Raw genomic sequence first — 12,336 nt, 5'->3', positions numbered from 1 at the left:
CAAAGCAGAAGAGTGGGTCTAAAAATTAATATGCAGAAAACTAAAGTAATGCTTAACAGTCTCGGGAGAGAACAGCAATTTACAATAGGCAGCGAGGCACTGGAAGTCGTAAGGGAATACATCTACTTAGGGCAGGTAGTGACGGCGGATCCGGATCATGAGACGGAAATAATCAGAAGAATAAGAATGGGCTGGGGTGCGTTTGGCAGGCATTCCGAAATCATGAACAGCAGGTTGCCATTATCCCTCAAGAGAAAAGTATATAATAGCTGTGTCTTACCGGTACTCACCTACGGGGCAGAAACCTGGAGGCTTACTAAAAGGGTTCTACTCAAATTGAGGACGACACAACGAGCTATGGAAAGAAGAATGATAGGTGTAACGTTAAGGGATAAGAAAAGAGCAGATTGGGTGAGGGAACAAACGCGAGTTAATGACATCTTAGTTGAAATCAAGAAAAAGAAATGGGCATGGGCAGGACATGTAATGAGGAGGGAAGATAACCGATGGTCATTAAGGGTTACGGACTGGATCCCAAGGGAAGGGAAGCGTAGCAGGGGGCGGCAGAAAGTTAGGTGGGCGGATGAGATTAAGAAGTTTGCAGGGACGGCATGGCCACAATTAGTACATGACCGGGGTTGTTGGAGAAGTATGGGAGAGGCCTTTGCCCTGCAGTGGGCGTAACCAGGCTGATGATGATGATGATGATGAACAAAGGGGACGCGACGCTGGGGTTCGTAGCGTCAGCTGGTCGCCAGCGTTGGGCTATAGCAGCAGAGACAGCCTTGTCCAGGTGCAGCTATGGCGTCATGTTAAGCGACCACCATTATTAATAACAGAAACGAAGAAAGAGGCAGAAGATTCGTCAAAGACTACAAAAAAAAAAAAAAGAAGCGTGAGAAAACACGTGTAAAACTGCCTCACAAGCACAGAGAGAGCCTTTTACACAAACATCGCGTCGCGCGGCACAATGACTGTGACGTCCCTGAGGTCCCGAAACACATGACGAAACCCGGGTCGGGTTTTTTTGCACGGGCACTTTTGACCGCGATTGTGCGCCATCCGATTCCAGTCGATCGCGATTTGTGTAGCTCTCGTCTGCACCGTCGTGCTGAGTGAGCTCAACAAACTCGACCTGGATTGTTGGACCACTCAGCGGCAACCATTCTTGATCGCGATGGAAAAAATTTGATCCTGATTGGTCTTGATCGCGATCGAAGGTGTCCGTATTGCATCGGTATTAAAGAACGACGGAAGTCCAAAGTGGTTCAAACCCTACCTTCCCAACACAACTTGCGGATTCAAGATGTCACACAGTACTGTCAGGATGTTTTTTGACAAACACGCTATACCTAATCATACGCCTGTGCTGAAACTGTTTGCAGTTTCCTACTGCAGAAATGTTACCGATCGAGACGCCCGTCCATACAGCCCGCGCGCGCTGTCGTACAAACACGAGAAAGCGCAATGTAAGTCGCCGAGCAAATCAGCCTGCGCTCGAGGCGTCACTGAAAAGAGGTGCAAGCAGAGCTGCAGCGGCATCCTCGCTGTCACGAGTAAACTCACCGCTGAGCTGCAAGGTGAAGCAACAACGCTAACGCGAATAACAGCTAGCATTCAGGAAAAAAGGCAAAAGCTTTGGCATTCCATCGAGCACTCCGAGGCGCCCGAGCCCTGTCGTCAGAGCAGTCGTCAAGACTGAAGCGTTTCTTGCAACGTCATCACAGCACAGCGTCGCCGCTGTTGGAGACGGTCCGCCGTAACCTGGGCAACCTGAACCACTGCCAACCCCTCGACGGGTTCAGCTCGCTTTATCAGCAGAGCGACGCTCTGTCCCCTTTTCATCCTTTCCTCGGCGGCACCGACGCAATGCGAGCGTTAGGAGTATGCCAAGTATGCCTGGAGCATCGCGGTTTAGAAATGGCGCCTGTCTTTATGCGATGCGGTGGGGAGCGTGTCTTGTGCGGTGGTAGCGTGCCCGCTGGCCTGGCCTGAACCTCGTGGACGCGTAGAGAGTTCACAAGGACTTTGAGTTGAACTGTCCCGAGACGTGGCTACGACGTGTGCAGCACTTCCAAGCGCCCTGGACCGACGTGCCACTGAGAACAGTCACCGCGCACGCAAGACCTAATGGTATGTTGAACACTTCGTGATTTGCGCTATCGCGTGCTTCATTCATCTTTTATAGTTCGCTTGTATTATGGTAAATCACAGCTCAGTGTATCTCTTGTCACCTTTAACACCACTATAGGTTTCCTTAAAAGTGCGAGCAGATTGAAGGCGGCTAGCTCTTAACGGCGATGGCTCTCTTCTGCAAGAAAGTGATTTTAATTTTCGTAAGAGACTTTATGTTGATGCCTTTTTGTTCTCACCGCTACTGGCTCGTGTGGCGCCGTTGTTTTCTCCGTTCACCGGAAGGTCAGCACATGAAGTCTGAACTTCATTGGCAGCGTAGGTTGACGAGTGCTATGGCTATCGATTTTTCTCGTGGATGATAAGCGCATTGTGGCTCTTGCAATACGTTATCCTGCAGAGCAGTCCGATTCTTTGGCGACTTTGGAAGTTCACCTTTCCGATCCAACTTCGTCATTGGAGACTACAAACGTGTTCTTAATTCTGCGCGAGAACTCAGTGGTCCTGCACTCTTAAAGAAGTTTGCACCCTTTTCCGCTTGTCATGTAACATACGAATAGCCATCTGCCTTACTGGCGTTACCGTTCTTGAAAACTCTGCGCTGGCTACTTTCTTATCGAGGATGTTGTGTAACACTGATTATGCGCATACCTGGAGCTAGTGGGCGCGCAACATTAAAGAAAGAAAATGCTCGCAAGACATGACGCATTTGCTGCGGCAGAGTTACAAGCGCTTGGGACAAGGCAAGTCCTGAAGGGTGCATACTCTTTTTATGGGTGTGGTCATGGATACCGTAGCCTATAGGCCAACGTTGTGTTGACAAATGCATCACTAAGTACGCATGCATTTCAAGCATGCATGGTGACACATTCTCATTAAGCCCATTGAGAAAACAAAGCGCCCGAAAGACGCGCACGCAGGGCTAAAACAAACAGGAACCTCGTTAGTGTCTTCTTAGGGCCTCTTACAGTGTCCTCAATTCAACGCCAATTTTCACAAGAAATTTGTTTCGTCTTGGCCCATTTGCAGTCGTTCCCCAGAACGAGATAGGTATGCTAGTGAGACTTCACCACTTCTAACTTCCGAAAGCAGTCGCCGATTCGCATACATGGTCTACATCCAGGCATCTACTCCAGTTTTCAGACCATAAATTGAAGTAATGTTTGGCTAAACTATGATGCATCGCTTTGTAATCGATCACGAAAATGTATAGCATACAAGCTGCTAATTTACAACACAACCTCCTTTCTTTATTAGGATAACCACTAATATTGGGATAACGTCGCGAAAGTGTTCCAGTTCAAACAGGTCGTAAGCGCAAAGCCTGCAACACGTTTTGCTTGCAATTGCGCATCGGAAGCCCTCCCAGCTCGCAACGGTTATCGCATGGTCACCGTGAAACGGTACGCTGACAGCTAGCTTAGGGCAGCGATGTTTTTGCTTTTTTCTTTCTGCGTGTCGCTATCATGGACCAACGCGAGCGTTAGGCGAGCGAGCGAGGGCGATCGTGAGCGCGAATTTCGCAGCCTCTGCCTGCGTCGCTGCCTTATCAATTTCTCAGCGGCCGCACCAGAAGCTAAAACAATAGTAAAGCTCCGACGTCTAAGAGTAATGCGCAGACGATGCGCAAGTCTTTCGTCGCAGATGCTTTCTTGAAGCGTTTTTTTTTGTTTAGTGTAGCAACAATAAGCCGGTGTTGCTGCAAAGCCGGTCATTCAAATTCAAAAACCGGATAACCGAAATGGTTACGCTGTCCGTCTGTTTGGTTTTAATATTGGTATATTTGAATTTGCGCACATTGGTTATCCTGTAGCTGGTACCCAAATTCTTTGAATAGCTGCACTTCGTGGCGGGAAATTCGAACTGCTACACCCGGCGGATTGCTCCAGGCCTATGTGAAGCCTGCGCACGGGTTTGAGCAGCCTGTTTTGAAAGCCACGCGGAGATCGAAGGCTTCAGGAAGAAATTTATTGCTGCCTGTATCGCAACAATGTGCTCCCTGTTTAAGCCAGCTGCTGACAAAGCTCAACCAGGCAAGCACAAGCAAACATAGCAGTAACCAAGCGTATTATTCTTTGCTGCTGCTGTAAAGTAGACGGCACGACGTCACATCATGACGCAGAGTCAGCGAAGGCGGGTGGTGTAGCACCGATCGCTTGGCTAGAGAGTTGAGGAGAAAAAGCATGGCTCGGGAGAGAGTAACTTGTAATCATCCACAGATCTCTCTATATGAGCCGCTTCACTTACATCTGGGCGCAGACGTTTTGCTGTTGCTGTACCCTACGTGTCTACAAAATTGTCCCAACCGTTTTAGGGACCCTAAAGTGTATCGTATCTGGCGCAGCGCTGCGCCAGATACGATACATAAAGTATGTTCTATTCTGATGGCTAGATCATCGGGCTCTTGTGCTAGGAGGCCCTCTGTTCGAAACCTGCCATCGGACAATTTTATTTTTTGTATTAAATATAACGGATGAGCCGATGAGTGAGCCGGTCACAGGCAGCGTTTGTGCGGCTCTTCGATGCGGGTCTTATGTACCGGGAAAATAAGCTGATGAACTGGTGCTACTGGCTACATTCGGCCATCTCGGACAGTGAGGAAAGCATCATGTGGGCTAGTTCTTCGTTCATTATACGCTGTGGTGAATCAGCTTTTTGTCTCTGCACAGACAAAGAGCTGATTTACGCATCATGAGGCGTAAATGTGATTACTGTAAAAGCGAATCAAGTTGAATTTCATAATGAGATCCCAGAAATTTATATGAAAACCAAATTGAGACCGACAAAAGCCTAAAGCCCAGACCACACATGCGCTTGCTGACGCATGCGAACTTGGATCCCTGCGGCTTGTGTTTGCCGCGCCTTGTGAGGAATGGTGGTTTGCCTCTACAAGAGACGTGCGCCAGCCCACGCCCACTTTACTCACTCATAAATGTCTTGACTTCGCATGACATGTATCTGCTTCACTGAGGCTTGATTGCACCACGTAGCTGCATAGCCAGGCGTGTGGAAACGCGAGGAAGCCAGAGTGCCCACATCTGTCTGGAATAGATATCCGTGTTCGCGCCGTGTTTGGAGACGTACAGTCTGTCCCGCTCTGCCTGCTTATGTGCATAGGCGCACTGGTGCGAGCTTGCGCGTACCAGCAAACGTGAGTGTTGGTTTGCCCCCTGCTTGTTCAGGATTGCCCGATTTCGCGTGAATGCTTGTTCATCTTGAATAAGTGACTTCAGTATAATGAACATTAAAGAGGTTCAAAACAGCTTTGCCCAAGACCAGAAGAATGCCTTCAATGAGCGCTTTACCTATAGCACGAAATATGCTCTTAAGAGAATTTTCCAAATGGACAATACAGCTCGTACCAGTTATACCCTGACCACTTATAGTGCAGAACTGGATATAACGGGGTCTTTTCTGACTCCCGTTTATCTTTCCATAGAATTCAGTGTATATGCATGCCGCTTATAGTGCAGACTTGCGGGACGGCATACCGCTTATAACGCGGTTGCCGGAAAATCCCGCAAACAAGCGAGGCAGTGAGCATGCTGGTCAACAAGGTGCGTCGGACGAGGAGAGAGTGATAAGGGCGATGTGGAGGAGATGTGAAATGAGCGGGCAAATAGGGAACGGGGGAAGAAGAAAGCGCATTAGCGGTGTGCTGGCTCAGTGGGCGCCCGAGGTTTGGCTATGCGATGGAGAAGCCCTTTGCTTCGGCCACTTGTCAGCGGTGCGAGGTCCACACTAAATGCGTGTGCATTGTTGCTCTTTGGTTTCAATTTTCTGTGCGGAAAGTATATACAGTCGCCAACTGATATTTGACAGTATTTTGCGGTAAAATCAATTTTTTTTTTACAACTCCAGCAACGCAGAACAATCGGTTGAGACCTCGAGCACGTTTCGTATTTGCCCATCGTGGTACGCGGTCCAGTACCAGTTCCGTCTCGTTCGGAAAGACTTATCCGATGCATGAGACGGGCAGCCGAGACCGCGAACTGTTTGGTGTACTTCCCTACAGACGCGACTAGGGAATTCGCGGTAAGCGCTGAAAGTTTTTTCATTTTCCTATTTTCTTTTTTTCCCACACTGCTTTTAAGTGCGGTTCAGTTCCGCCGAAAATATATAGTGTATCTAGACGCGGTCATGGCCGCTTGCGTGCGGGAGACTCCGAAACCACTATGTTAGAACCATTGAGAAATACTGTGCAGTGCCACCTGCCGCGATCCTCAAAACCCGTATACCGCGGATAAGTCAAGCATGTTTTCAGGCATTTGAGATATACTAAAGAGACTTAAGCTGACTCTACCGACATGCCTCGCGCTGACTCCCCCCCCCCCCCCCCAAATAGAATATGTGGCGCTAAAGGAAGAGAAAAAGTGAGGAGAAGGTTTGCACTAGCACGCAAAGAAAGAAACAAACAAACAAACAAACAATGCAACGACAACAGTTGGAAAGTTCACATACAGATTTCATCAAGTAAAAAAAAAAACTCGTAGTTTGCGTCCAGTTATTTCTTCTACATTTGCACTTATATTCGTTTTCGCGGGTTTCCGTTTGTACTCCTGTACGATCACGAGCATGTATTCGCAACTCTGAAAGGCCGTCGCTACGCATGTAGGGTTTGCCTAACTGAGTTTACGGCCGTCTGCGCACGTGCGATTCCGGAACTACGAGGCCAGAACCGTTTAGAAGTCGTTCAACATTGAGTTACTCATCGCGATCAGGAAAGCACATTCTATCGAGGAAATATCGAATAAGTTTTGAGGCACGTAGGGCGCTCTGGGCTGTACTTGTCAGTGATAAGGTAGCCTTGCCGCCCACGGGATTATGCTGGATTGTCATAGTCGAAGTTCGAATCCTTCTATATGTTTTTTTTTATAATTTGACGATGGTGAGCTTGAAATTCACCTCCTCCAGTGCATTACATAAGCAAGCATGCCGAAAGCGAGTGGGGCTATACTAATCCAGGTGCAACCGTATTAGGAATACTCACTAAGCTTCAAGCTTCAACAAAGACACTCCCTCACCAAAACAGGAATCGGCCTCCCTGGCACAGTATTCGGCCACTACCTCCCAAATAATTCTTTCAATAAACCCATGGCCCTCAGTCCCCATCAGCTGCGGAGCATTTGACCAAGGCGGCGGTCAGACCTGTAACGCAGTAGAGGATGTTAATAATCTCTGGGTCCGGACAGGCCGCCAATGGAAACTGACCCTGTCAACCGTTAATTGCCGAACTTTGTCGAGTGAGGCTAGCTTAGCAGGACTCTTTGAGGAACTATCAGACATTGTTTTGGATATCGTCAGCCTTAGTGAGATTCGAAGTACTGGTGAGGCTTATACATTGCTGAATAACGGCCATGTCCTCTGCTATAGAGGTCTGCCAGAGAAGAAGCAATACGGGGTAGGATTCCTGATCTGTAAGGATATACCGGGCAACATTAACGAATGCTACAGCATTAATGAGAGGGTAGCTGTAGTCGTAATCAACGTAACGAGGGGTATAGATCAAAGGTAGTACAAGCCTACGCACCAAGATCAAGTCACGATGATGAAGAAGTACATCAGTTTTATGAGGATGTTGAATTAGCGATGAGAAATGTGCAAACTCAGTATATTGTAGTAATCGGCGACTTCAGTGCAAAAGTGGGGAAAAGGCAGGCTGGTGGACAAGCAATTTGCAACTACGGCGTCGATTCTAGGAACGCTAGAGAGATGCTGGTAGAATTCGCAGAAAGAAATAAGCTTCGAATAATGAACAGCTTTTCAGGAAACGTAGCAACAGAAAGTGGCCCTGGAAAAGCCGTGATGGTGAAACAAGAAATGAAATTGACTTCATACTTTCCGCTGATCCCAGCATAGTGCAGGATGTAGAAGTGATAGGTAGGGTAAAGTGCAGTGATCATAGGTTAGTGAGTGCTAGGGTTCAGCTCACTTTGAAGCGAGAAAGAGTAAACTTGGTCAAAAATAAGAAGGTCAATCTGGAGGTAGTAAGGGTAAAGCGAATAAATTCAGGATGGTACTTGCAAAAATATATGCAACCTTAGAACAGAGAGATGAAAATGACAGAGATAATGAATGAAACCGTTAGGTTGGCTTCAGAGGCAGCAATTGAAGTGGGAGGCAAGGCACCTAGGCAACCGGAAGGCAAGCTCTCCAAAGTGACAAAGGACCTTATAAAGAAACGACAAAGAATGAAAATGCCCAACTTAAGAGATAAGATAGAATTCGCGGAACTATCAAAACTGATCAACAACGCGAAAATAAGTGACATTCGAAACTACAACGTGAAAAAGACTGAAGAATTAAGTCATAAAAAATTGACGCAGCCTGAAATCAGTGAGAAAGTTGGCATAGGACGAACCAAGATGTATGCACTGACAGATAAGCACAGTATTATCATCAGCAATCTCGAAGATATAGTAAAAGAAGCCGAATAATTCTATACTGACCTGTACAGTACCCATGGAGAGGAGTCAGGATGCCTCCACTAGAAACAGTAATGTACAGGATATAGAAACTCCTACTATATCTAACGATGAGGTCAGACGGGCAACACTGGACTTTAGTCAACCAAGGGAATAGGCAGGCTTCAGGAAGAGATACTCTACAATGGATCACACCCATGTTATGAATCAGGTTATCGAAAAATCTGCAGAGTACAATAAGCCTCTCTATGTAATTTTCATAGATTACGAAAAGGCATTTGATTTAGTAGAGATACCAGCAGTCATAGAGGCATTACGTGAACAAGGAGTACAGAACGTTTACGTAAATACCTTGAAAAATATCTACAGAGGTCGTCGTCGTCATCGTCATCGTCATCGTCATCATCATCATCATCATCCTGGTTAAGCCCACTGCAGGGCAAAGGCCTCTCCCATACTTCTCCAACTACCCCGGTCATGTAATAATTGTGGCCATGTTGTCCCTGCGAACTTTTTAATCTCATCCGCCCACCTAACTTTCTGCCGCCCTCTGCTACGTTTCCCTTCCCTTGGAATCCAGTCCGTAACCCTTAATGACCATCGGTTATCTTCCCTCCTCATTACATGTCCTGCCCATGCCCATTTCTTTTTCTTGATTTCAACTAAGATGTCATTAACTCGCGTTTGTTCCCTCACCCAATCTGCTCTTTTCTTATCCCTTAACGTTACACCTATCATTCTTCTTTCCATAGCTCGTTGTGTCGTCCTCAATTTGAGTAGAACCCTTTTCGTAAGCCTCCAGGTTTCTGCCCCGTAGGTGAGTACTGGTAAGACACAGCTATTATATACTTTTCTCTTGAGAGATAATGGCAACCTGCTGTTCATGATCTGAGAATGCCTGCCAAACGCACCCCAGCCCATTCTTATTCTTCTGATTATTTCAGTCTCATGATCCGGTTCCGCAGTCACTACCTGTCCTAAGTAGATGTATTCCCTTACCACTTCCAGTGCCTCACTACCTATCATAAACTGCTGTTCTCTTCGGAGGCTGTTAAACATTACTTTAGTTTTCTGTAAATTAATTTTTAGACCCACCCTTCGGCTTTGCCTCTCCAGGTCAGTGAGCATGCATTGCAGTTGGTCCCCTGAGTTACTAAGCAAGGCAATATCATCAGCGAATCGCAAGTTACTAAGGTATCCTCCATTAACATTTATCCCCAATTCTTCACAATCCAGGTCTCTGAATACCTCCTGTAAACACGCAGTGAATAGCATTGGAGAGATCGTATCTCCCTGCCTGACGCCTTTCTTTATTGGGATTTTGTTGCTCTCTTTATGGACGACTACGGTGGCTGTGGAGCCGCTATAGATATCTTTCAGTATTTTTACATATGACTCGTCTACACCCTGATTCCGCAATGCCTCCATGACTGCTATTGACGCAATGCCTCCATGATTGCTATTGGATGAATGCCTCCCTCCATTCAATAGCACCTTCATTAGCCAGACCGTTAGCCCTCCTTGCTATTCTCCCCGCTAGGTGGTCGACCCCGCAAAAACTTTTCGCGACTTACAGTTTTTTGCGGAGTTTAGTGGCCTATATACTGGGAATTCCTTTAAGCTGTGCCAAGTTTGTAAGAGTTGCCTGTGGCAGATAACACAATTCTAACCTTGATCTAAGTTACTCAATGAGCCAGCGATTACTTCTACGAGAAGTAGACGTGCTTAATTGAATAAGTAACATAATTACGCGAATTAGCTTTTTAATGAATTACTTTGCAGCATATAGTTGAATCTACGAATTATAGAGGATATGAGTTCGCAAAGGGTATCCACTTGGAAGGTGTTCTCGGGACTGCACCGGTTTCAAGATATTAATTTTCAGCATGTCGTACGAAATGCATTAGCTTTCCGTTTACTTTTTTTTTAGAAAACGCTGTTTCATGCATGGACGCGGGAGGACGCGCCAGGCACACCGGTCGATCGCGGCACCCGTCTGGCAACGTCGTCGCAGAAGCGACCACAGTTCTCTCATCGTATTGCTATGCGGACGCCGCACTGCCCCGTTCCACTACATCGTACCTCAATTATAATCAGGACCGTCGGCGACAGACATCGCGCCTAGCCCACAGATTCATCGCTCGGCTCGTGTTATCAGCGGAGCAACGCCCTTTCCCTTTTTCCTGCTTTCACCGCCGAGACCGACGCAGTGCGAACCTGGCAGCTTCAGCAATGGCGTCTGTCTTTCCGCGTTGCGGTGGTGCGCATATCTTGCGCGATGGTGGTGGGGGCCGCTGGCTTGCCGTGAAGGAAGGCAACACGTGGAGAATTCGCAAGAAATTTCACTTGAAGCTTCCCTGAGACGTGGCTACGACGTATGCGGCTCTCGCCGGCGCCACGGAGCGACGTGCCTTTGAGAACTCTCGCCGAGCACGCAAGAGCTAATGGTAGGATGTCTGCTTCGTAATCTCCGCCATCGTGCGCTTGTTTCGTTTGTAACAGTTATCTTGAATTTTGTTAAATTAAGGCTCAGTTTACTCCCTGTCACCTGTAACACCACTATAGGCTACCTTAAGTGTGGAAGCAGCTTGAAAACGGACCGCGCTCTTAACGCCGACGACTTGCTTCTGAAAGAAATTGATGTTAAATTTCGTAGCATACTTTATGCTCATGCCCTTTTTGTTCTCGCCATTGCTGGCTCGGGTGGCGCAGTTGTTTTGTGCCTTCACCGGAAGGTCAGCATATGAGGCCGGCACTGCATTGTCAGCACTTCATCATTGGAAACTGCAAACGTGTTCTTCTTTCAAAGCGAGAAATCAGTAGTCCTGCACTCTTAAAAAAGTTTGCACCTTTTGTAGGTTATCTTGTCATACAGCAATAATCAGTTGCCTTGCTTGCGCTGGTTACTTTCTTATCCGGAACTACCGGGTGCGCGATATTAAAGAAAGGGCGTGCAAGACATGACGATTATTGCTGTGGGACACGGCAAGCGCCGATGGGTGCAAACTCTTTTATGGGGGTGGTCATGGGTTCCGTAGACTTGGCCAACACTTCTCGCGCAACGATGTTTTGACAAATGCGTCTCCACGTAAGCGTGCAGTTCAAGCATGCATGGCGACACATTCTCATTTAGCCCATTGAGAAAAAAATATGCTTGAAAGAAGCGTACACCAAGTTGGAACAAGTAGAAACTCCGTTAATATCTTCTTAGGACCCAATACAATATCCTCATTTCATTGCCAATTTCAAAAAAAAAAAAAAATTGTACCGTCTTGCCCCATTTACAATCGTTCCAAAGAACGAGATAGGTCTGCTGTTGAGGCTTCACCGCTTCTAACTTCCGAAAGCAGTGACTGCTTTGCATACATAGTCTACATCCAGACATCTACTTCATTTTGTCAGACCATAAATTGGTGTTGGAATATTTGGCTACCCTATGGCGCATCGTTATGTAATCTATCACGAAAGTGTATTGCATACTTAGCTCTCCGTTTACGACAATGGTGTGGGGTATGTGCTAATGCAAACCACTTGTACTTTGTTATGCTATAGCGGCGAAAGCGTTCGAATTCGAACAGGCCGTAAGCGCGAAGGCTGCCCGCGTTTTGCTAGCGATTGCGCATCGGAAGGCATCACTGCGCTTAACGATTATCGCACGGTCACCGTGAGATGATACGCTGACAACTAGCTTAGGGCAGTGATGATTTTACGTTTCTTCGGTCTTCGGGTCGCTATCATAGAAATTTCTTTCTCTGTGTCGCTATCATGGACCAACGCG

General features: G+C 47.1%; 1 long non-coding RNA gene across 1 annotated transcript in view; it reads left to right on the top strand.

Moving 5' to 3' along the window:
* The first annotated feature begins 1,898 nt into the window (after positions 1 to 1,898).
* LOC142560460 (uncharacterized) overlaps positions 1,899 to 12,336 on the top strand; it is a 52,619-nt gene continuing 42,181 nt past the window's right edge. Inside the window, exon 1 of the long non-coding RNA XR_012823376.1 lies at positions 1,899 to 2,133. This is a non-coding gene — a long non-coding RNA (uncharacterized LOC142560460). The remainder of the gene's footprint in view (positions 2,134 to 12,336) is intronic.

The sequence above is a fragment of the Dermacentor variabilis genome, chromosome 10 (genome assembly GCF_050947875.1).
Source record: "Dermacentor variabilis isolate Ectoservices chromosome 10, ASM5094787v1, whole genome shotgun sequence".
NCBI classification, from domain to species: domain Eukaryota; kingdom Metazoa; phylum Arthropoda; class Arachnida; order Ixodida; family Ixodidae; genus Dermacentor; species Dermacentor variabilis.
This window is presented reverse-complemented; position numbering and strand designations above follow the sequence as displayed.